The sequence below is a fragment of the Lagenorhynchus albirostris genome, chromosome 10 (genome assembly GCF_949774975.1).
Source record: "Lagenorhynchus albirostris chromosome 10, mLagAlb1.1, whole genome shotgun sequence".
In the NCBI taxonomy this organism is placed as follows: domain Eukaryota; kingdom Metazoa; phylum Chordata; class Mammalia; order Artiodactyla; family Delphinidae; genus Lagenorhynchus; species Lagenorhynchus albirostris.
Genome location: NC_083104.1, coordinates 86,228,602 through 86,254,585, shown reverse-complemented (window position 1 = coordinate 86,254,585; position 25,984 = coordinate 86,228,602). Strand labels below are relative to the sequence as shown.

Sequence of the window (25,984 nt, the reverse complement as noted above, 5' to 3'; positions counted from 1 at the left end):
AGACACTACAAGTTTCAGTGATTTTTTAAAAAAATTACATTGTGTGCTGGATTCTTATCAAAGAACATGTTAAAATATATTGGAATCCAAGAGGTGATGACTCTTGTATTAGTCTCAATTTTCACTGTATTTGCAAAAGGCATACAGTAAATTTTGCTACATTTTAATAAAGTACTTAAGAAAAGTCACTGAATTTTGGGTAAAAAGTGAATTCTACCGTTGTGTCTGCCAAGAAACACCACTGTAGGCATATTTGGGTATAGTAAAATAAGGTATTTAGTTTGATCAGGGTCTCAAACTAGGGACCAAATCAAATCCACCCACAGAGATGTTTAATTTGGGCAGCATAGGGTTTGTGGAGGAGATATGGGGGTATATGTATACGTATAGCTGATTCACTTTGTTATAAAGCAGAAACTAACACACCATTGTAAAGTAATTATACTCCAATAAAGATGTTTTTTAAAAAAAGAATATATTTAAGCTATTATAAATTTAAATAAATAACATTCAAAAAAAAAATTAAGTTCAATTTGCCCTTAGACAGACCTGACATTTCAGCTGACTGTGGGCACTACTGCTTCCAAAGTGCTTCATAGCTTCTGCCACTTTTGGCCCCTGGTGATATGTGGATTTCCTACCTCCAATTTATGTGCGGGATCTGTTCAAAAGGATAGTGATAAGAGCACCGAACTCCATGAAACACATAACCAGTACAATTAATGAGGTAGATGAGATTGTTAGCTCTAATTCTTCTCTCCCAGTACGTGTCTTCTGCCCAGAAATGTCTTGATGACCTCCCTTTGTGAGTAGGCTTTGATTTTAGGCATGTGACATGCCCTCCCAAATAGAATGACACAGACTTGATGGTTTGCTAATGCTCAGCCTAGACCTCAGGAAGTCTTGAGTGTTTTTCTTGCTTTCTTGTACCTCAGTTATTACCATGATAACAATATGACTGGGCTGATCACCAGTCTTAGGAGGAGGTAGCATACAAATGAATATGTTATGAATGTGTATTTAAAAAATATTTACATGTTCAAATTCACTAGAAGTCAAACATTGCAGGTTAAATCCCTGAAAGATCACACGTATATCAAATTGGAAATTAAAAAAATGCTGCATGCCCAGTGTGCTTAGGTTTTGGAGATGGGAGTGAAGATAACTGTGCTAATACATGTTTTTGCAGGAGTGTAGATTACCTCCACCTTTCTGCAAAACAACTTGGAATACAGTATCAAAAGCAGTAAAAAAAAAAAAAAAAAAAATTAGAACTTTTTACCTAACAATTCTACATGGAAGAATTTTTTCCTAAAATAGGATTGTACAGACCCCAAGTACACAAATCTTCATCACAGCTTTGTTTGTAGCAGCAAAACATTAGAAACAACAGTAAATAATTGAATTTAAATGACAACATGAAAGCATAATTTAATTCTATAAAGCTGTTAGGAATATTATTATAGAAGTACATGTACTGACTCAGAAAGAAGTAGAGAAAGAAGTATTTTAATTACAAGGAAAAGAAAGTTAAAAAACAATATCCAGAGTACTATCTCACTTTTGTGCAAAAATATTCAAATACATTTTATATAAAAGAAGTCTATACTGCAAAATGTGAAACAGGTGATACCAGTTTTCTGATTTATGCTTATCTGTATGTTCTAGTTTTTTTGTCACTATGGGTTGTTTGTGTAATTAAAAAGTACATAACAAATGCATCCCTCCCCGCCCCCCCCCCCGTTAAAGTAGTTGATTCAATATTTTAGAGAATCTAAAGTACAGATCAAGCCTCCTGTTGACCTGTAAATTAAATCTTGAATTCCATTTCTACACTGTTTTTCCTGTTTTCAGAATCTCTCTTCCTTTGTGGCTGTCTCTGTTCTTGATCCTGCTCTATTTTATGTTTGACTGGAACTGTCTTGGGTTACCTGGGTCTTGGTTTTCCCTACTGCCATCACGGCTGAAATAAAAAGGTGAAAAAGGCAATGTGGATTTTTAAAATTCACCATTATAATCACAGAAAAAGTTTTCACTTATCATGTTCTTTTTCTAAATACTCATATTTTAACTTTTCCTAAATTATCCATGTTATCCTTACAATAACTTCATCATCTACAAAGGAGAGCCTTGGAATGATCATAAATTTAGCAGTAAACTTTTGGCAGTTTTAATCATTGAATACTTTTCACACTTCTTATTGACTGTTGTTAACATTATGAGGTGAAAGGAAGCAATCCGACTCCACTAATGACCTTGAAAATAAGGAAGTTCGTTTCACAGTTATATTTGGATTTCTAATAAGAGGTATTGAGTCAAAAGTTTTCAGCATTATCTGGCCCAACCACGGCAAAGAATCTCAGGTTAGACTACAAGGGCAAATCAAACCTGAGTTCAGTAATTTCCTCATTGTTCTTCCATGCTGTGAAATGTCAATGTCCAATCTTCTACAATAACTACAAGAGTAAGCCAGTTCCACTCAGTGCTTTGCTAAACACAGAAGTTTATTTTGCTTAGCTTTTTTGTTTTGTCAGATATTTATCAGTTTTACATCTTTTCGTTAAGAGTGTCTGTATTTACTTTAATTGCTCAACCAACAAAACAATTTCTTTTAACAAACTCACAGTCCTTGAGCTTAGAAACATTTCCCTTCTTGCTCTTTTAAAGAATCAAAGTACAGATTGAATCTGGAGTCTCTTTTATAGCTTTAGTTTGTTTTTATTTTTCCAGTCATTCTCAGAAGAAAATAAACTTTAAATGTATAAAGTAATTATAGAGAGCTTAGAAAATCATGATTTCTGAGTCACTTTAAGAATATCAACAAAATACTAGCAAACAGAATCCAACAACACATTAAAAGGATCATACACCACGATCAAGTGGGATTTATCCCCGGGATGCAAGAATTCTTCAGTATATGCAAATCAATCAATGTGATACACCATATTAACAAATTGAAGAATAAAAACTATATGATCATCTCAATAGATGCAGAAAACGTTTTTGACAAAATTTAGCACCCATTTATGATAAAAACTCTCCAGAAAGTGGGCATAGAGGGAACCTACCTCAACATAATAAAGCCATATATGACAAACCCACAGCAAACATCATCCTCAATGGTGGAAAACCTGAGAGCATTTCCTCTAAGATCAGGAACAAGACAAGGACGTCCGCTCTCACCACTATTATTCAGCATAGTTTTGGAAGTCCTAGCCATGGCAATTAGAGAAGAAAAAGAAATAAAAGGAATACAAATTGGAAAAGAAGAAGTAAAACTGTCACTGTTTGCAGATGACACGATACTATCCGTAGAGAATCCTAAAGATGCCACCAGAAAACTACTAGAGTTAATCAATGAATTTGGTAAAGTTGCAGGATACAAAATTAATGCACAGAAATCTCTTGCATTCCTATACACTAATGATGAAAAATCAGAAAGGGAAATTAAGGAAACACTCCCATTTACCACTGCAACAAAAAGAATAAAATACCTAGGAATAAACCTACCTAGGGGGACAAAAGACCTGTATGCAGAAAACTATAAGACACTGATGAAAGAAATTAAAGATGATATCAACAAATGGAGAGATATACCATGTTCTTGGATTGGAAGAATCAATATTGTGAAAATGACTATACTACCCAAAGCAATCTACAGATTCAATGCAATCCCTATCAAATTACCAGTGGCATTTTTTACAGAACTAGAAAAAACAATCTTAAAATTTGTATGGAGACACAAAAGACCCTGAATAGCCAAAGCAGTCTTGAGGGAAAAAAATGGAGCTGGAGGAATCATACTCCCTGACTTCAGACTATACTACAAAGCTACAGTAATCAAGACAATATGGTACTGGCACAAAAACAGAAATATAGATCAATGGAACAAGATAGAAAGCCCAGAGAGAAACGCATGCACCCATGGTCAACTAATCTATGACAAAGGAGGCAAGGATATACAGTGGAGAAAAGACAGTCTCTTCAATAAGTGGTGCCTGGAAAACTGGACAGCTACATGTAAAAGAATGAAAGAACACTCCCTAACACCATACACAAAAATAAACTCAAAATGGATTAGAGACCTAAATGTAAGACTGGACACTATAAAACTCTTAGAGGAAAACATAGGAAGAACACTCTTTGACATAAATCACAGCAAGATCTTTTTTGATCCACCTCCTAGAGTAATGGAAATAAAAACAAAAATAAACAAATGGGACCTAATGAAACTTCAAAGCTTTTGCACAGCAAAGGAAACCATAAACAAGGTGAAAAGACAGCCCTCAGAATGGGAGAAAATATTTGCAAATATATTAATGGAGAAAGGGTTACTCTCCAAAATATATAAACAGCTCATGCAGCTCAGTATGAAAAAAAAACAAACAACCCAATCCAAAAGTGGCAGAAGACCTTAATAGACATTTCTCCAAAGAAGGCATACAGATGGCCAAGAAGCACAAGAAAGTCTGCTCAACATCACTAATCATTAGAGAAATGCAAATCAAAACTACAATGAGGTATCACCTCACACCAGTTAGAATGGGCATCATCAGAAAATGTACAAACAAGAAATGCTGGAGAGGGTGTGGAGAAAAGGAAACCCTCTTGCACTGTTGGTGAGAATGTAAATTGATACAGCCACTCTGGAGAACAGTATGGAGGTCCTTAAAAAACTAAAAATAGAATTACCATATGACATAGCAATCCCACTCCTGGGCATATACCCAGAGAAAACCATAATTCAGAAAGACACATGCACCCCAATGTTCATTGCAGCAGTATTTACAATAGCCAGGTCATGGAAGCAACCTAAATGCCCATCGACAGATAAATGGATAAAGAAGATGTGGTAAAAAAAAAAAGAAAATGTGGTACATACATACAATGGAATATTACTCAGCCATATAAAGGAACGAAATTGGGTTATTTGTAGAGACGTGGATGGATCTAGAGACTGTCACACAGAGCGAAGTAAGTCAGAAAAAGAAAAACAAATGTTGTATATTAACACATATATGTGGAACCTAGAAAAATGGTACAGATGAACTGGTTTGCAGGGCAGTAATTGAGACACAGATGTAGAGAACAAACGTATGGACGCCAAGGGGGGAAGTGGCGGGGGGTGGTGGTGGTGTGATGATTTGGGAGATTGGGATTGACATGTATACACTTACGTGTATAAAATGATTGACTAATAAGAACTTGCTGTATAAAGAAATAAATAACATAAAATTCAAAAAAAAAATCATTATTTCCCTTTTTGAAATCACCAAACTAAACAAAAATAAAAGTCCATGATACATACAAATACAAACCATTTAGAGAAGTCAGGCTCTTCCATAACAATTTTTTTTTTAACATCTTTATTGGGGTATAATTGCTTTACAATGGTGTGTTAGTTTCTGCGTTATAACAAAGTGAATCAGTCATACATAAACATATGTTCCCATATGTCTTCCCTCTTGCGTCTCCCTCCCTCCCACCCTCCCTATCCCACCCCTCCAGGCTGTCACAAAGCACCGAGCCAATATCCCTGTGCCATTCGGCTGCTTCCCACTAGCTATCTACCTTACTACGTTAGTGTGTATATGTCCATGACTCTCTCTCGCCCTATCACAAATCACCCTTCCCCCTCCCCATAACCTCAAATCCGTTCTCTAGGAGGTCTGCGACTTTATTCCTGCCTTACCCCTAGGTTCTTCATGACATTTTTTTTCTTAAATTCCATATATATGTGTTAGCATACGGTATTTGTCTTTTTCTTTCTCACTTACTTCACTCTGTATGACAGACTCTAGGTCTATCCATCTCATTACAAATAGCTCAATTTCGTTTCTTTTTATGGCTAATATTCCATTGTATATATGTGCCACATCTTCTTTATCCGTTCATCCGATGATGGGCACTTAGGTTGTTTCCATCTCCGGGCTATTGTAAATAGAGCCGCAATGAACATTTTGGTACATGACTCTCTTTGAATTTTGGTTTTCTCAGGGTGTATGCCCAGTAGTGGGATTGCTGGGTCATATGGTAGTTCTATTTTTAGTTTTTTAAGGAACCTCCATACTGTTCTCCATAGTGGCTGAACCAATTCACATTCCCACCAGCAGTGCAAGAGGGTTCCCTTTTCTCCACACCCGCTCTACCATTTATTGTTTCTAGATTTTTTGATGATGGCCATTCAGATTGGTGTGAGATGATATCTCATTGTAGTTTTGATTTGCATTTCTCTAATGATTAATGATGTTGAGCATTCTTTCATGTGTTTGTTGGCAGTCTGTATATCTTCTTTGGAGAAATGTCTATTTAGGTCTTCTGCCCATTTTTGGATTGGGTTGTTTGTTTTTTTGTTATTGAGCTGCATGAGCTGCTTGTAAATTTTGGAGATTAATCCTTTGTCGGTTGCTTCATTTGCAAATATTTTCTCCCATTCTGAGGGTTGTCTTTTGGTCTTGTTTATGGTTTCCTTTGCTGTGCAAAAGCTTTGAAGTTTCATTAGGTCCCATTTGTTTTATTTCCATTACTCTAGGAGGTGGGTCAGAAAGGATCTTGCTGTGATTTATGTAATAGAGTGTTCTGCCTATGTTTTCCTCTAAGAGTTTGATAGTTTCTGGCCTTACATTTAGGTCTTTAATCCATTTTGAGCTTATTTTTGTGTATGGTGTTAGGGAGTGATCTAATCTCATACTTTTACATGTACCTGTCCAGTTTTCCCAACACCACTTATTGAAGAGGCTGTCCTGTCTCCACTGTACATTCCTGCCACCTTTATCAAAGATAAGGTGACCATATGTGCATGGGTTTATCTCTGAGCTTTCTATCCTGTTCCATTGATCTATCTTTCTGTTTTTGTGCCAGTACCATACCGTCTTGATAACTGTAGCTTTGTAGTATAGTCTGAAGTCAGGGAGCCTGATTCCTCCAGTTCCTTTTTTCGTTCTCAAGATTGCTTTGGCTATTCGGAGTCTTTTGTGTTTCCATACAAATTGCAAACTTTTTTGTTCTAGTTCTGTGAAAAATGCCAGTGGTAGTTTGATAGGGATTGCATTGAATCTATAGATTGCTTTGGGTAGTAGAGTCATTTTCACAATGTTGATTCTTCCAATCCAAGAACATGGTATCTCTCTCCATCTATTTGTATCATCTTTAATTTCTTTCATCAGTGTCTTATAATTTTCTGCATACAGGTCTTTTGTCTCCTTAGGTAGGTTTATTCCTAGATATTTTATTCTTTTTGTTGCAGTGGTAAATGGGAGTGTTTTCTTGATTTCACTTTCAGATTTTTCATCGTTAGTATATAGGAATGCCAGAGATTTCTGTGCATTAATTTTGTATCCTGCCACTTTACCAAATGCATTGATTAGCTCTAGTAGTTTTCTGGTATCATCTTTAGGATTCTCTATGTATAGGATCATGTCATCTGCAAACAGTGACAGCTTTACTTCTTCTTTTCCGATTTGGATTCCTTTTATTTCCTTTTCTTCTCTGATTGCTGTGGCTAAAACTTCCAAAACTATGTTAAATAAGAGTGGTGAGAGTGGGCAACCTTGTCTTGTTCCTGATCTTAGTGGAAATGCTTTCAGTTTTTCACCACTGAGGATGATGTTGGCTGTGGGCTTGTCATATATGGCCTTTATTATGTTGAGGAAAGTTCCCTCTATGCCTACTTTCTGCAGGGTTTTTATCATAAATGGGTGTTGAATTTTGTCAAAAGCTTTCTCTGCATCTATTGAGATGATCATGTGTTTTTTCTCCTTCAATTTGTTAATATGGTTTATCACATTGATAGATTTGCGTATATTGAAGAATCCTTGCATTCCTGGAATAAACCCCACTTGATGATGGTGTATGATCCTTTTAATGTGCTGTTGGATTCTGTTTGCTAGTATTTTGTTTAGGATTTTTGCATCTATGGTCATCAGTGATATTGGCCTGTAGTTTTCTTTCTTTGTGACATCCTTGTCTGGTTTTGGTATCAAGGTGATGGTGGCCTCGTAGAAGGAGTTTGGGAGTGTTCCTCCCTCTGCTATATTTTGGAAGAGCTTGAGAAGGATAGGTGTTAGCTCTTCTTTAAATGTTTGATAGAATTCGCCTGTGAAGCCATCTGGTCCTGGGCTTTTGTTTGTTGGAAGATTTTTAATCACGGTTTCAATTTCAGTGCTTGTGATTGGTCTGTTCATATTTTCTATTTCTTCCTGATTCAGTCTTGGCAGGTTGTGCATTTCTAAGAATTTGTCCATTTCTTCCAGGTTGTCCATTTTATTGGCATAGAGTTGCTTGTAGTAATCTCTCATGATCTCTTTTATTTCTGCAGTGTCAGTTGTTACCTCTCCTTTTTCATTTCTAATTCTACTGATTTGAGTCTTCCATAACAATTTTTAAAAATTTTATTTTATGTATTTTTTATACAGCAAGTTCTTATTAGTTATCTATTTTGTACATATTAGTGTATACATGTCAATTCCAACTTCATCCCATCCCCCCCCCACACCAACCCACCCACTTTTCCCCCTTGGTGTTCATATGTTTGTTCTCTACATCTGTGTCTCTATTTCTGCCCTGCAAACTGGTTCATCTGTACCATTTTTCTGGGTTCCACATATATGCGTTAATATATGATATTTGTTCTTCTCTTTCTGAGTTACTTCACTCTGTATGACAGTCTCTAGGCCCATCCACATCTCTACAAATGATCCATTTCATTCCTTTATATGGCTGCGTAATATTCCATTGTATATATGTACCCCATCTTTATCCATTCATCTGTCGATGGGCATTTAGGTTGCACTCCATAATAATTAATAATAGAGATGTAGGAATTGATGTAAAGAATACAAATTTTGGTATTTCTTTAAGGAACCTAAGTTGAAGCTAGCAGCATTCAGGTATTTAATATTTTTCCAAGAAGATTTTAGGAAGTATGAACCAGATAGCTGAAGAAAGCATCAGATATAACTAGATTTTATTTATTTTTTCTTTTTTTATAGAAAGGGACTTCTTTCCTCTCAAAGTTGAATCGAAATTATATGTCAAATAATTTTATTTTTCCAATGAAAAGTAATTATATATTCACTCTTGTCAAATGACTATCACCACTTAACTATCTGTATGACTTTCAAGTTATTAACATCTGCAGTTCCACATTTCCAAACACGAAAAGTGTTTAAATATAATCTCAAGTATTCATTCTGCATGAATGCAGATACTCATTTATTCTGTCCTTCATTCTACAGTCATTCTACAGACCCTGGAGATAAAACAGTGAACAAGAAAGGCATAGTGTCTGCTTTCTCAAAGCTTACCTACTGATAGAAAAATCCAACCCTGAAAACCATTGTAGAACAGTATAAATGGTAGGGTAAACCAGGGTTCCATGAGAGCACTGAGGAGGGGCAACTGGCCCACTATCTAGGGAAGGCTTCCCAGAGACTCTTGATTAAGACCTTAAGTTGGAGTAGTTATGGCTGGTGCAGAGATGTGATAGTATCTCTCACCAACACTTCTAAAAACTCTTCTGAAACAATGATCCCCTAACGGACAAGCAAAACTTAAGTGAACAGGATCACATGGAAGAAAACCCTTATCTATGTATACAAAATATGGCTAAAATTAATCTGAACTGATAGTAAAGGGAAAGGTGATTTAACATACATCTATTCCACTTTTTCTCCCCTTTGTTCTGGACATTTAGACTACAGCTGACCCTGGAGGTCTGTGTCTGAACTTGAAAGATACACTGAGGTTAGTAGGGGAGCAATACTGGCATTTCTCTAAAAGGCAGATTGATGATGTTCAAAGTATTTATATATTTGATCTAATATGTCCATTGTAGGAATTCATCCTTAACAGGTGTATATATATAGATGTATATGTATAATCTATCTATATATATATAGAAATTTAGGCTCAATAATAGTTACTGTAATGGCAAATGTTGGGAAAAAACTCAATAATGGGGGAATAAAAATGCTAAGCTCAGAAAATTAGTAGAGATAATGCAAAACAACAAAACCCAAATGGATAAAACAAAGCTTTTCAACAGCGAATATGTATTATTTAAAAAGTAAGAAAAATATAATTTATTCCTTTTAAAACTGTATTTATTATTTTTTATTGAAGTATAGTTAGCTTACAATATTCATTTTAAAAGTGTACAATATAGTAATTTGATATTTTTACAGATTATACCCCAAAGTTATTATAAAATATTGACATAGTCCCTGTGCTGTACATCACATCCTTATAACTTATTTTTTTTTAACATCTTTATTGGGGTATAATTGCTTTACAATGGTGTGTTAGTTTCTGCTTTATAACAAAGTGAATCAGTTATACATATACATATGTTCCCATATGGCTTCCCTCTTGCGTCTCCCTCCCTCCCACCTTCGCCATCCCACCCCTCCAGGCTGTCACAAAGCACCGAGCTGATATCCCTGTGCCATGCGGCTGCTTCCCACTAGCTATCTACCTTACTACGTTTGTTAGTGTGTATATGTCCATGACTCTCTCTCGCCCTGTCACAGCTCACCCTTCCCCCTCCCCGTAACCTCAAGTTCGTTCTCTAGTAGGTCTGTGTCTTTATTCCTGTATTACCCCTAGGTTCTTCATGACATTTTTTTTTCCTAAATTCCATATATATGTGTTAGCATACGGTATTTGTCTTTTTCTTTCTGACTTACCTCACTCTGTATGACAGACTCTAGGTCCATCCACCTCACAACAAATAACTCAATTTTGTTTCTTTTTATGTCTGAGTAATATTCCATTGTATATATGTGCCACATCTTCTTTATCCATTCATCCGATGATGGGCACTTAGGTTGTTTCCATCTCCGGGCTATTGTAAATGGAGCTGTAATGAACATTTTGGTACATGACTCTTCTTGAATTTTGGTTTTCTCAGGGTATATGCCCAGTAGTGGGATTGCTGGGTCATATGGTAGTTCTATTTGTAGTTTTTTAAGGAACCTCCATACTGTTCTTATAACTTATTTATTACATTTTATACCTGGTAGTTTGTACCTCATAATCTCCTTCACCTATTTTGCCCCTCCCCCCGACCCTCTCCCTTCTGGTAATCACTAGTTTTTCTCTGTATGTGTGAGTCTGTTTCTGTTTGTTATATTTGTTCATTTGTTTTGTTTTTTAGATCCCACAAATAAGTGAAGACATCCAGTATTTGTTTTTGTCTGATTTATTTCACTATATATAATACCCTCCACCCATGTCCTTGCAAATGGCAAGATTTTATTCTTAATGAGGCTGAGTAATATTCCGTTGTATGTGTATATACCATATCTTTATCCATTCATCTGCTGATGGCCATGAAAATTTTATTTATTTTTAAAACACATACACTGTTTGTACCAGCTCATTCTGTGTATGTGGGAGCTATACCCACTTCCCTCATATTCTAATCAAAGTACTTTATAGTATCTCATTGAGTTCACTTCAGAAGCTTGAAAAAATACTGGTTATATTGGTAGCTTCTAGACTGGTAGAAATGTGTAGAATTGGGGGCAAATGAATGCTGAACATTTATTGAGAATTTAAGTATCTAGAAGATATAAAGCTCAGCAATTTGCATCCATTATTTTCTTTATGCCCTTTGCAACAACAGCAGCTCTGTGAGCAAGGTGATATTCATCCTCTTTTTACACTGAACAGCCTGAAATTCAGAGACTTGATATCAAGAGACTCTCCCAAGGTGAGGCAGCATGTCTGTGACAGGGCTGAAACTTGAAAGCAGAATGCGTGTATCTATAACCTAAACGGTTATAGCAAGTACAGGCATAGCTCGTTTTATTGCACTTCACTTTATCGGGCTTCACAGACAGGTGTTTTTTTTTTTTTTACAAACTGAAGGTTTGTGGTAACTCTGAGCCAAGCAAGTCTAATGGTGCCATTTTCCCAGCAGCATTTGTTCACTTCGTGTCACGTGTCACATGTTGCTAATATTCATATGTCAAACTTTTTCATTATTATCATATTTGTTATGATGATCACTGACCTTTGATATTACCTTTGCAAAAAAATGATGATGCACTCAGATGATGGTTAGCATTTTTAATTAAGGTATGTACACTACACTACAGTGTAAGCATAATTTTAATATGCCTGGGAGACCAAAATATTGGCGTGACTATTACGATATTTGCTTTATTGTGGTGGTCTGGGACCTGAACCCTCATTATCTCTTAGGTGTATACCTTTATGCTAATGCATAATGATGACACCCATCTTAATTATGAGGAAACCGAGATTCTTAATCATGAAGAAATTGAGCGACCACATCCAACATACAATGTCAAACATCTAATAAAGCTGCAGCTGATTTTCAAATCTATGTGTTATGCTAAATCCTGTGCTTTTTCTCCACTACATTATGTCTGTATGCATGGGATACACTGTCCTTTCAGCTACCAGCAATAGATGGATTTTCAACCTAGGTGTGAGGGAAGAGCCTGAGGGAAAAAATGTTCTCAGTGATTTCCTGATCAGCACTCCTAACTCCATAACTTTAACAAGTAAATATGGTTGTGGTTGGTTTGCCCTGAGGCTCTGAAAGCCTGATTTCATCCATTTAGGCTTAGTGCAAGTCCCTACCTGATTTCTTCTTTAGACCCTACTTCTGTGTCATCTCCAGGGCGACAGGGTGGCGCCACCTTGGGTTCTGGATCTTTCTCACCTTCACATTCTTAGGGCAGATGTCAGCAATATTAAAAATATATCTGGTCTGATTTTATACCAAACAAGTTGAAATAGGTTTTTGAACAAATAAAAACTCAAACAGTATCTTATCTAGTTAGTTAGAAATAAAACAACAGCAATAGCAACAACAAAAAAGACCTTACCTGTCAAATTTTCAATTGTCTTCTTATCCAATTCACCTGGAAAGCAGAGTTTTCACATAGAAAGGTGACAACAACATACGACATCTGATAAATAAAGATAATGAGTTTCCCCTGCTTGTTGAAACTGGGCCATCCACAGCTCTATCATCACTGAAGTGAAAACCGATCATCACTCAGCCTGCATTAATGTCATGATATTATGATTGTGATTCACTCAGTAGCCTGCTGCAGACAGCAATTCTTATAAATAAGCCCGAATGCCACAGAATGTAGTCAGGCGATTGGCAGAGGCAACATAAATATTGATCATCTCCATAATTGTAATTTATATTGGCATAATGTTCTCCTTATGAAGCATTTAAGTGGCTCTGAATATTTTCCACAGATCTGTCCTAATTCAAATATAGATGTGACCTGTGTTTGTCTATGCCATGATATAAAAAAATATATAAACGTATGAACACCATTTGTGTTTGTGAAGGAAGATGATGTCTAGCTTACTTAGGAAACAAATTGATTTTATAGTACCTTGAAAAATTACTTGGCAGGTAATATAATGTGGCAGTATGTGTTACATTAGTAACAAATTATTTTTATTTTCTCATTCAAGCATGTAAGGCTGTTACTCTCTCGGTTAGAACTCCATTAGCCCACGGTTTGAACCTTAATAGTATTTATTTTAAAATATTGTACAAATCAACCTTTTTTCTTCTGTTTCTCTCACTCATCCCAAATTTTGAAATATAAACTTCAAAATAGCTTTAAAAAAAAAAAAGAAACTTGTATGCTGTGTTCTAAATGTAGCTTATTCTATATGTCGTACCATTATTTCTATATAGTCTCTGCCCCGGGATCCACTCATCTGTGTCATTAATGTTCCTTTCTCTACTGGATCATTCTCATCATCATACACACATGCTCCAGTGTTTCCCATCATAAAGTAAACAAACCAACCTTGACTGTAGCATCCTCCTTTCAAATGCCAATTCCCTATTTACAGAGAATTTCTGAATTCACTTCCTTATCTTCCATTCTCTCTCCCATACTTTCCAACGGCCACTATACCAGTGTTCTTCTCAAGGATATCAAAGACCATTAAGGTTCGTAATTGAACTATATATTTCATTATGCTTATTGGGCACGGTCTCTCAGCAGCTTTTGCCATAGGGGCTGATTCCTTTTTCATGACACACTTCTGTCTTTGTCTTTCATGAAAGCATTCTTTCTTGGCTTCCCTCTTACCTCTCCAGCATCTCCTTCTCCATCTCCTTAGGTAATGCCTTTTCTCAAAATATTTCTTAGATTACTCATTCCTGTTTCATTATGTTTTTTTTTTTTTTTCCTGAGGCTTTATCTCGATCTTTCTTCTGGAACATATTCCTCTGGTTCCTCATTTTTCTTGACTCTCTGTGTTGGATTTTATGTATTAGACAAAATAAGCATGTCTCCCAGTCTTGGAGGAATGGCCTCCTGTAGGAGATGAACCTGGTGGTCCAACCTTGCCCTGGTTGTCTCTGGAAGCTGCCGGACCCTCAGGCAGCAACTCGTAAAGTATGCAAATATAAACAGTCTTGTGGGACTGCAAGCGTGAGCCGTGCTGGCCACCAGAGCCTGATGATCTGGAGGTGTCCCCTGGGTGGTGGCCACAAAACCTGGGCTACCGGATGCATGAAAAAGCTCCCCTCCAGGAGATACTGGTGCTCTGGAGTGTGTCTGGGGGAGAGAACAAAGATAGTTCCTGCCCTGAGATCTCTGGAAAGGACTACAGTCAGCCCTGCAACTTGTGTTTAATTAGAAGCCTGCCCCTCAGGCTGCAGCTCTGGTAAGCTACTGGGCTATTTTCACAGAAAGACTGAGTTCTTGGGTCTGTCGCTTCTTGCTGGGCCCTGGAGGGTAGCCATTTAAGAACCCTTTCTCCATTGGTTACGGTCCTGTGGGACCCATGAGTGCAAAGCCCACTGGCCACCAGAGCGAGACAGTATGGGGCTATTCCCTGGTAGTAGCTGCAAACATTGAGGAGCCGGACAAGGATGTAAGCTCCTTTCTGGGAGATACTGGCTAAATGGAGCAAAGTGGGGGAGAGCTCAGAGGCTGCATCTCCCAGCCTCTGCTCCCTGAGAGCACTTCTGTAGATCCCTAGACATGTGCCATGCAAAGAGGCCTCTTTCACAGAAAGACTGGGGGTGTGTTTCACTCTGCTCTCTGTGCAGTGCCCTGGAGGTGGTAGTAGGCCAAGACCTGTTTCTCTGACTGTTACAGTTTGTGGACCTCAGGATTGCAAGCCCTCCGCCCCACACTCCTGCCTACAGAGCCAGGTCATCAAGGGCGTCCCCTGAGTGGTAGCCTCAGAAAACCTGTGCACCAGACACTTGTAAAAGCTCCCCTCTGGGAAATAATGGTGCCTTGAAGCACGGCAGAGGGAGGCCATGAAGATGGTGCCCACCAGCCAGCAGGTCCCAGACATGGGCTAAATTAGATGCCTGCCCTCTGCCGATGGTTTAAGATTAGCACGTGAGCCTTATTCACACCAAGTCTGGACACCTCTGGAGCAGCTGCCTCTGTGCTGGGTCCTGGGATGGGTGAAGCCACAAACAAGTCATTTCTCAGTTTGCTATAGTCTCGTGGACACAAGCCTCATTGGTTTCCAAAGCTAGATGTTTTGAGGGTTTGTATCTCAGGTTCGGGTCTTAAAAGTTGGGATGCCCAGTGTGGGGTTCAAACCCTTCACTCCTTAGGGAGAAGCTGCAGGTTTTGAGTTTCCTCCGGATTGTGAGTGTCTGTGGAGGGATGGGGTTTATGGCGAGATCGTGTCCCCAACTCTCTTATCATCCTGGAGGTGGGCCTTCTCTCGTTTGCCTGTTGCGTAGAAATTGCTCAGACTGTTTTTAGATTTTATTTTCAGAGGAAGTTGTTGCAAATGTAGCTGCAGATTTGGTACATCTGTGGAAGGAGTGAACCCAGGACCCTCCTATATCGCCATTTTGAACCAGAGCCCCCCCCCCCCCGCAAATATTACTTAATTGTTGTACTGTCCCCAGGGCTCTGGAATAGATCCTCTTTATTCTATATTCCCTCCTGCCTCGTGGCTTTGAATATTATCTGAAAAGACTTCTTACTTCTAAATCTCTCTTTCCAGCTCTGACCTCTTCCCTGAGTTTCAGACTCAATTTCCCAACTGTTTATTGGGCAACTCTATTTGGATGTCCAATAATCATCACAAACTACCATTTACCAAACTAAACTCTTGCATCTATAACCTCCCCAAGTATTTCCTGCCTCACTTCAGTAAATAACACCACCGTTTGCTGACTTTCTCTATCCAAAAGATTTCCCTTGAATCCCTTTAGAAAGAGTGAAATTTACCTCCTAAATAAGTCTCAGGTTTGTCCACTCTTATTCTCCAGTCCATGCCATCCTCCTGTCTCACCTAAGCTTCTGCAAATCCTACTATTGGTCATCCATATCTGACCATGACCTTCCCTCCAGCCATTATTCTTACAAAACCACAGTGAGCTTTTAACAAAATTCAGAACATACTGGTCTCCGACTTAAATCTCTTTGATGACTTCTCATGTCCGTAGAATAAAACACAAAGTTCCAACATGGCACTTCGGAATATTCCTTTTCCCATGTATCTTGTATTGCTCTCACCACTTTTCCTGCTCTCCACTCACACAGACTTTCTTTCTGTAACTTGAGCATACCAAGGGTTTTTTCTGTCAAGGACTGTGTTGCCTAGAAGGTTCTTCCTGTGGTACTTGGTCTTCTTGTCTCAGCTCACAGTTGACCTCCTTACAGAGTATTTCCCTCACTACAATACCCAAAATACCCCATCTGCAAAACTCCCCCACCCACTCGATTATTCTCTAATACATCATTATGTTTACTTCCTCCATAGCACTCATTTATTCTGCTTTGTAATTAGCCTGCGTGTGTTTAATTTACTTATTGATCTAATAGGAGCATTCATATTATGAATTCCACCAGAACAGGAACCTTGTCATCTTTTTACCATTTTTTTCTCACCACCTAGAAAAGTGCCTGTCACGTAGTAGGTGTTCAATAAATATTCACCAAGTATACAGTAAGGCTATTCTCATCACATTTTACGTAACCTTAATATGTCCATTCACATGTATTGAATGAGGACTTATTATATGTCACGGTTGGTAAGGAATTAACATCAATCATTTTCTAGATAAGACGTCAGCACACTGCAACCTGAAGGTCAAATCTTGCATGCTGCCTGTTTTTGTAAATAGAACTTTATTGGAATACACCCATGCCTATTTATTTTATATATTATGTATGGCTGTTTTTGGTGCTATAAACTCAGAGTTGGGTAGTTGCAACAGAGACTATCTGTCCTGGCTTGGGAATTCTAAAATGTTTGTTTCCTGGTCCTTCACAGAAAAAAGTTTATTGACGTATTTATAGTCCTGAATTTCCCATCAGGTTTTAGGTGAGATTTATCCATTAACATTTGACATTCAGCAAGTTGTGAATAATTTTTAGTTTCAGTTTCATGATCTGTGAGATGAGAAGAATAATACTTGCTTAGACTCACTGAATTCTTGAGAGAGTGAAATGTCACACACCTGTGGCTGAATTTTGTTTTTGACTCTTTCTGATGACTCCTTAAGTAAGAGCGCTTTTCTGACTTTTCCCCTCTTTCTGTTTCACTTCTGGGGAAGGCTCTTTAGAATAGAGGTGTCAGAGAATAAACATGAATTGTGGAATTAGACTGTCTGGATTTGAATTCCAATTCAAGCACATGAGTTTAGTATTTTTATTGAGGTATTGGCATGTAACATTGGCATGTAACATTGTACAGGTTTAAGGTGTACAACATATTGATTTGATACTTTTATATTGCAATCTGATTACCATTATAGCATTAGCTAACACCTCTATTGCATCAATAATTATCATTTCTTCTAGTGGTAGGCACAATTAGGATCCAGTCTCTTAGTAAGTTTAATGTTTATAAAAGAGTTTTGTTGTCTGTATTGTGTATTAGATCTCCAGGATTTTTTTATTTACCAGTTGCAGACTTTGATAAGTTAATTAACCCCTTCAAGGCTCAAATTCTTATTAGTAAAATGAGAAAATAAGAGCTAATGTTCTTATCGAGGTTACTGTGAGCTAGGTAGTGCTTTAAGCTCTTTAGATATAGTAATTTATTTAATATTCTCAACTACACAATGAAGTCAGGGTTATTATCATTATTATCCTACTTTATAGAAAATAAAATTGAGGCATTGAGAAGTTAAATACTCTTGTCTAAGATTACTGGCCCAGTAAGTAGAAGAGCTGAGATTTGAACCCAGTCCTTGGGCTTAGCCTCGTAAAGCATCAGATTCTTGTTAGGATTAAATAAGGGAAATGATGAAAACTTCTTGAGATTCTTGCATTAGAAAGCATATCATAAATGTTAGTTATTATTTTATCCAACCTTGTGTAGGTGTCCATTCTGATGGGAGAAATGATCTACTCAATTTTTTCAGGATTACTTTATTTCTGGATAAATTAAATTGAAATGAATATATTTAGTTGATTCATTTGCATGATACCATTTAAACAGCAGCAAAATTCACCTTTAATGGTGTATGTATATGTGTGTGTGTATGTGATGTCACATCCTCTAGTGAAAGACCTTATTATCCAGATAAAACAAATTTCTTGGTATCCCCTCTATTTCCACCCCCATAATCATGACAAAGTAAAAATTTGCTTTTAACTTCAACCTTGGGCCTTTGTCTCAGAGATGTCTGCAACACATAATAGACAAGGAATTAAAATCTAGAAAAAATGAAGTGAAGTGAGCTGTTCTAAACTTTGCATTTATTAACTGAATGCTTTTTTAAAATGAGTGTTTACCAGTATCAAATTCATCATTATGGTAAGCCATGGTCAGGCTTTCTTCACTGAATCCTCAAGTAAGTCCAGTGATATACTGTGAACGAAATCATGGGAGAACCTAGGTTATGTAACAACGGTGCAACAAAATTATCCTCACAGTGTAATAACACAGAGGAAATAAAACAATTTGGACAGTCTTTTTTTGACCTTTATGAATTCTGGGATTCAATTTCATTATTTTACTGCAAATTTGAATACCTTACTTTGCATAGCCTTATTCTCACCACTGCAAGCAGAGGGATGGTGTAAGCTTTATTGTGGAGAAAATTGACATATATGCAAAAGGGAAAAGCATATATTTTAAAAAACTTTCCCAATTGTGCCTGTGTACTTTTGAGAGAACATGTTTTAGATTTCAAGGAGTAGTACTTTAAAGCTATGTATGATACATAGTAAACTGGTGAAAAAGATGCACCTTCTCAGATTCTTTTTTGCCCAAAATAGTGTCTATATGATCCTCTTGAAATATGGAAGATGATATCTCCTTTCCATGCTTAGTGCTGTGACTCCTGAGTTCCTCAGAATAAAACTTGTGATTATCCACATAATGGATGGTAGTGAAGAAAGTTCTTCAAATTGAAAAGATAAGATCTGACACAGACAGTGAGAATATTGTATGAGACAAGGACAGAGACTAGTATGAGCAATGTGTACCCAAGGGAATTTGAGATTTACTTTCTAAAAAGAAGAGGTTTAATGCTGAGGGAAAGTAGAAAATACTGTTGACTGAGTAGATAGAGGGCCCAAAGCATAGGGCTTTGAATACAGAGTCAAGAATTTTAGAGTAGTGGGGAACTATTAAGTATTTCTCTCATAATAACGTTGTTATGGCAAAAGGACTCCAGCATTTTAAAACACTTGTCAGCACAACATGTTACCCATTTTGTTCAAAGACATAATTGCAACGAAAGTCATGGATTTGGGTTTTCTCCTTTGAGCCTAGAGGGGGCTCCAATATCATACCTTTATTAATATAGATCAGCAGTTCTCAGGATTTTGGGTTTCAAGACCACTTCACACTTAGTCTGCTCAGGATGTCGTAACAAAATACCTCAGACTTGGTGGCTTAAACAACAGCAATGTATTTTCTCACATTTCTGTAGACTGGAAGTCCGAGGTCAGGGTGGCAGCATGGGTAGGTTCTGGTGAGGGCTTTCTTTTGGTTTGTAGATGGGCTTTTTCTCCATGTGACCTCACATGGCCTTTCCTTGGTGTGTGTGTGTGTGTGTGTGTGTGTGTGTGTGTGTGTGTGTGTGTGTGTGTGTGTGTGTGTGTGTGTGTGTGTGTGTAGAAAGAAAGCTCTCACATGGCCTTTCCTTGGTGTGTGTGTGTGTGTGTGTGTGTGTGTGTGTGTGTGTGTGTGTGTGTGTGTGTGTGTGTGTGTGTGTGTGTGTGTGTGTGTGTGTGTGTGTAGAAAGAAAGCTCTCATTAGATTAGGACCCTACCCTTAGGAGCTCACTTAACCTTAATTACTCTCTAAAAAGCTTTATCTCCAAATACAGTCACATTGGGGGTTAAGCTGCAACATATGAATTATGAGGGGGGGACACAATTCAGTCCCTAGCAGTACTCTTCAACATTATCGAGAATACCAAACAGCTTTTGTTTGTTTGGGTTATATCCACTGGTATTTACTATATTCGAAATTAAAACTGAAGAATTTTAAAAACAATACACAGTGTACATTTCATTAGCTATCTAGAAAACTCCTCCTATTACTCATGGGAAATTAGAGTGACAAGGACTAATAGCACTTTAGTGTTGCTATGAAAATAGCTTGACCTCACAGGCACCCTAAAAGGATCTTGAGAATTCCCAGGAGTCCCAAACAAACCTTGAGAACCATGCACATAGAAGAAAGCTGAGCTGCCTAGATATTTTTTAAATATATAAATTTTCCAAAGCAAAGGCGTTATATAATTTTGTGTGTTTCAGGGGGCAGTTATCTCAAAGAATCTCCTTTTTTTCCCCAAGGTTAGGATAATACACAAAAATTATGGGACCAGACCCCCTTCCCTCATCCTGCCACCACCATTTTCATACACAAACCCAAAGGCAGTCATAAGTTTTCATTCTTACTTTATGACAGCCTACTCTTCTCTTAGAACAAAGCAACCTCAGAACTGTGCTCAGGGCCAGACAGATAGTTATTTTACCAGGAATGGCAGAATGCTTACATTCTCATTTTCTCTTTTGACATCAAACTTTTGTCATTCTTAAAGTTTGATGTAAACACACACACATACACACCATCTTGATCTTCAAACATAGTAAAGCATTAGTTGAAACTATTTTAATATGAGAAGACCTGTAGTATTGAATTCCAAATTTGTAAATCACACTGCTTTCTGTAATAGCTCATTTTGTCTAGTATTAGCTGTGATTTTTCTTATTAAATGTCATTGAATGTTTTGTCACCAAAGATTTGGCCCTATTTTCTTACAATTTTACAGTATCTCTGTGTATTTCTTTCAGTATCAGCAATTGAAATACTTGGGGGTGAGCTTCATTCTAGAATATTATTCTGTTCTTAGATATTGATGTTCTAAACAATTATAAAAACCACTGCACAGTTAATACCAAGTCACTGAAAAATGTCTTTCAGCAACTTGATATATGGGAAAAATACATACTCCTTTTGTACATCAGAATTTCAATAGTATGTTGACTTTTAAAGACCTAATAAAAATAAAGTTTACATTTTGACAACTTGAGTCAAAATTAATCTAGGGCTTCCCTGGTGGTGCAGTGGTTGAGAGTCCGCCTGCCTATGCAGGGGACACCGGTTCGTGCCCCGATCCGGGAAGATCCCACATGTCGTGGAGCGGCTGGGCCCGTGAGCCATGGCTGCTGAGCCTGCGCGTCCGGAGCTTGTGCTCTGCAACGGGATAGGCCACAACAGTGAGAGGCCCACGTACCGCAAAAAAATAAAAAATAAAAAAAAATTAATGTAAACAAAATGCTTGAAGTGAAGTTGATTTAATAAATTAATAGCAGGGCTTGGGTTAGGGAAGGCATTCATTCTCAATATAAAAGAACACAAATATGAAATCACAAATATTCCTATTCCCATTTTAAAGCAGATATTAAGATAAATGGCCTGGCTTCCCCAGTCTATTTTATGATCATGTCTTTAATAAATAATTACTTCCATGCAGTCAGTATTTTAGTAAGATTAAGAAGAATTCACCACCTTAAGAAAGGCATTAGAAATGGAAATTGTAGGGAGTCTGGGGAAGAATGGTTACATGCACGTGTATGGCTGAGTCGCTTTGCTGTGCACCTGAAACTATCACAACATTGTTAATCAGCTATACTCCAATATAAAATAAAAAGTTTAAAAAAAAAATGGAAATTGTAGATATTCAGTACTAAAAAGACAAACCATTTTGTGTGAAGCTAGATTTTCCTAGATATGTGTATCTTATTCGAGAAGTCAGGAAATACAATGGCTGTAGACAGAGGGTGGCAGAGGTAGTAATTGCATAATCAAAATCACATGTTTTTTAAAGTTTGGGTACAATTAATAGTGTGTATGTTGATTTAAGTTACTGTTTAAAAAAGAAATCCTTCATTAAGAAAACAGGTAACTTCACTACAATCTTTGTGGTTGGAGAATGGAAAACAGATAATTGGTATTAATCAGATTATAATTGGTATTATTTTTATTTCTCTTAATACAGCCTTGCTTTATGTTTCCTGCCTAATTATTCTAAGAAAAAAGTCTATTTTTTATTTCTAATATCAACTCTGGTTGACAGAGAATAGAGAACCATGCAAAAGTGAATGAATAGCTCACTGGTTCTTCTGGCTCACTTTAGAAAGTTGAGAAAATTAGAGACATCTCCTTCAAAACCTAAGTCACTTAGATTCCTTCCACCTTGAGAGACCAGTTAATTTATGGTATTCTGTTGTGTTTCATTGGGCGATGTCCTACACTCTGAAATAACATTCTAAAGCATTATTTTTAATGACAGAATGAGGAAAATAAATAAACACAAAATTAGCTGCCCCATAGTTGCAAAAGGATATCGAGTTCAGAGAGATGGGATCTATCAATAGGAGAAGGCAGTTCTGAATGCTAAATCAAATTACACCTTTTCCTGCTGGGATTTCAACATCTGCCTCTGTGTAGATTGATTAGAATAAAGCAGGCCATCAGAGACCCTTTGTCTGTGTTTGACTGGGTGAAACAGCTGACAAGTGGCCATCAGATTACCCACAGAGGGGCAGCTGCGAGATAGGAGTTTGACAGCTGACTTCATTATAATTCCTACACTGCAGACTGCAATGGATTTGTCCTTTAATTGAGCTGGGCCAGCAAACTGCCCAGAGAGGAAATGGGAGGGAAGATGGCTGGATACTGATAACAGAAAAAGTAGCAGGTAAATCCCACTCTAAGACAGAACAGACAGTATCAGCAAAGAAATGTTTTGGTATTTTGGGCACTTCAATCACTTTACTTGAAATTGAACTTGGCTACTGGAATGTCTTCGAAAGTTCTTTTGTTAATCAGGGACTTCCCCCAACCTTAACAAGCAATTTCCAAAATATTTGCCTATCACTTACTTGGCCGCATGCTTTTGAATGCTATGTAGCAGAAGAAGTTGCTTCAAGAGCATATGAACAATTATATACAAAAAAGCAAAGAAGGTCTGCTATGGTTAATAAGATTCTGGAGGGGGTTATGACAGAAAAAAACATTTTTTAATATCAAATTATATAGTTTACCATGATTCAGTATGTATAAGTATATTTGAGAACATAAAAGAGTATAAGGTCAAATAGTCCTAAGTGAAATCTTGCAATCTGAATATCAAAGGCAATTGGATGTAATGAAACACATGGGTAAAAATAATCCACTATGTCATATTAAAACAAAGACAGTTTAAAACTGCATACATTGTGAAGGTGTTATAGATTTTCACTTCGGGAAAATAACTTTGCAGTAGGCTTTGGCATTTAAATATATGTGCTTCTGTAATTTGTCTTCATCTGCTTCTGGCAGACTTTTCTCTGTTCACAGTAAGAATCAGTATGAAATAAGCACTAAAAAGATTCATGCTGGTCATGAATACAATAATGCATATTGTTCAATGTCACTGTTAGAAATGCTTCTTGTATTTCCATTTGCATTATTATCATTGTGCTTTATATATTGAAACTTTTATTTAGAACTATAGGATTAACAGAATAAATTAACCAATGATTTTTAAACCATAATTTGTGTCTAATATCTTCAGCTTCCTTTCCCACAAAATTTTTGTGAGTCCATTACAAGAAGACTCTTTATATTTATATTACCATGGTTCACTCTTCTGTGTATGAATGCAAAATCAGAAATGCAAAATAGTTAAGCAATCAAATGAAAAATCTAGATAAATGATATACTGATTATTGTTTTGAGAATGATAGAATTTTATGCACTCAGGTATTTAATAACCATTTACTGAAATAACTCAATTCTTTTTGGTGGGAAAGAAATCAATGTAGAGGGTGGGGTCACTCATCCCAAGACTTAAAACAGAGATTTTCTAAACAGAGGAATTTGAGATCTGGTTTATTGGTTCGGTTTATTGAGACCAATAGTTGAATGTTACTGTCTTGCTCTTCACAGAACGTCAAAACTTAGGACAGTCATCCCTTTAATATAATATTATAGTGTTTAAAATATGGTCTCTGAACTAAACTGTCCGAGAGCAAATTTCAATGGTACTGTCTAATATTTATGTATTCTTGGGCAAGTCACTTTTAAATCTCTTCCTCAGTTTCCTCATGTGTAAAATTAGGAGGCTTATATTACCTAACTTTATAGTATTACAGGCTTTCTCTGTGTGTGTGTGTGTGTGTGTGTGTGTGTGTGTGTGTGTAATGATTAACTAATACATGTAAAACATTTAGAGCAAATATAAAATAAGCCTACTGTTAAAGGAACTGTTAACTATGATCCACTTTACCCTCTCCCAGTTAGCCCCATTTTATTTTTTTACATGCTAATTTCTTAGAATATAAGCAAATGAGGAATACAAAAAATACTCATTTATGAAAAGACCATCCGGTAATAAAATTTACAAAATTGTCAACACATATTACTTGAGCAAATAAATATTACAGAAATAAGATTTCCAAGTCAGAAAAATCAAGTCTAAAAGCAGTTTCTGATTTATTCTTCTTGAGATTTTGTTTCTTTGGTTACAGCCTTTTCTTGCAGTAGTTCCCAGGGTCACTAACACTGACCTCCAAAGGAGAAAAAAATGAAAAAGATAAAGAGAATACTAAAATCCTTTTAGTATCCTATGATATATCTGATATATCTCTTATGACCATGGCAAGTATGATATATACAGATATATCTCTTATGACCGTGGCAAGTATGCTGCAGGTAAAGGAGGCCTGGATCAATTTTATACCCTTGTTTGAATTTTGGCCATAGGGTTCAGATGCTGTCTTGATTTCCACCATGTGGAATCTGGTCTTTCTAGATTTCTTACTTCAATCAAATACTAGTTTTAAAATTCATCTCATTCTGTTGGAGTTCTCCTTTATCTCTGATATAGAGTGATTATTATTTCCTCTCTAATATAAGCATTTTAAACTGTAACTTCCTTTAGCACTGATTAAGCTGTATACCACAAATTTTGATATGCTTAGTCATTATCATTCAGTTTGAAATACTACTAAATTTAATTTTTGCTTTCTTTTCTGACCCATGGGTTATTTAGAAGTGTCTTGTTTAATTTGAAAAGATTTGTGGTTCTCCTAGATATTTTATGGTTTTTGATTTATAATTACACCCCTTGTGGCCAGAGAACATACTCTGCATGATTTAATTAAATTAATTGGGATTTGCTTTATTTTCTTGCATAATTTCTGTCTTGGTGAACATACTAAGTGCTCGTGAAAATAATATGTTTCTCTAGTTGTTGGATGCAGTGTTCTATAAATACCAGTTAGGGCAAGGTGGGTGACACTGTTACTAAAACAACCTATTGATTTTTGTTTTTGTTTAGGTGTTCTATTAATTCCTGAGAGAATGGTGTTAAAATCTCTAATGGTAAGTGTGAAATTGTCTCTTTAATTCTGTTAATTTCTCCATATGTTTTGAAGTTCTGTTATTAAGCACATGAACAATTATCTGTTATCTATAAGAATTTCCCTGTTTACCTCTAGAAATACTTTTCTCTTAAAAATTAGATCATCTG

The 25,984-nt window shown here is 36.7% G+C and overlaps 1 long non-coding RNA gene across 1 annotated transcript in view; it reads left to right on the top strand.

Annotated features, from left to right (window-relative positions):
* LOC132528219 (uncharacterized) overlaps positions 1–25,984 on the top strand; it is a 78,349-nt gene that overhangs the window by 20,166 nt on the left and 32,199 nt on the right. Inside the window, exon 2 of the long non-coding RNA XR_009543133.1 lies at positions 25,793–25,836. This is a non-coding gene — a long non-coding RNA (uncharacterized LOC132528219). The remainder of the gene's footprint in view (positions 1–25,792; positions 25,837–25,984) is intronic.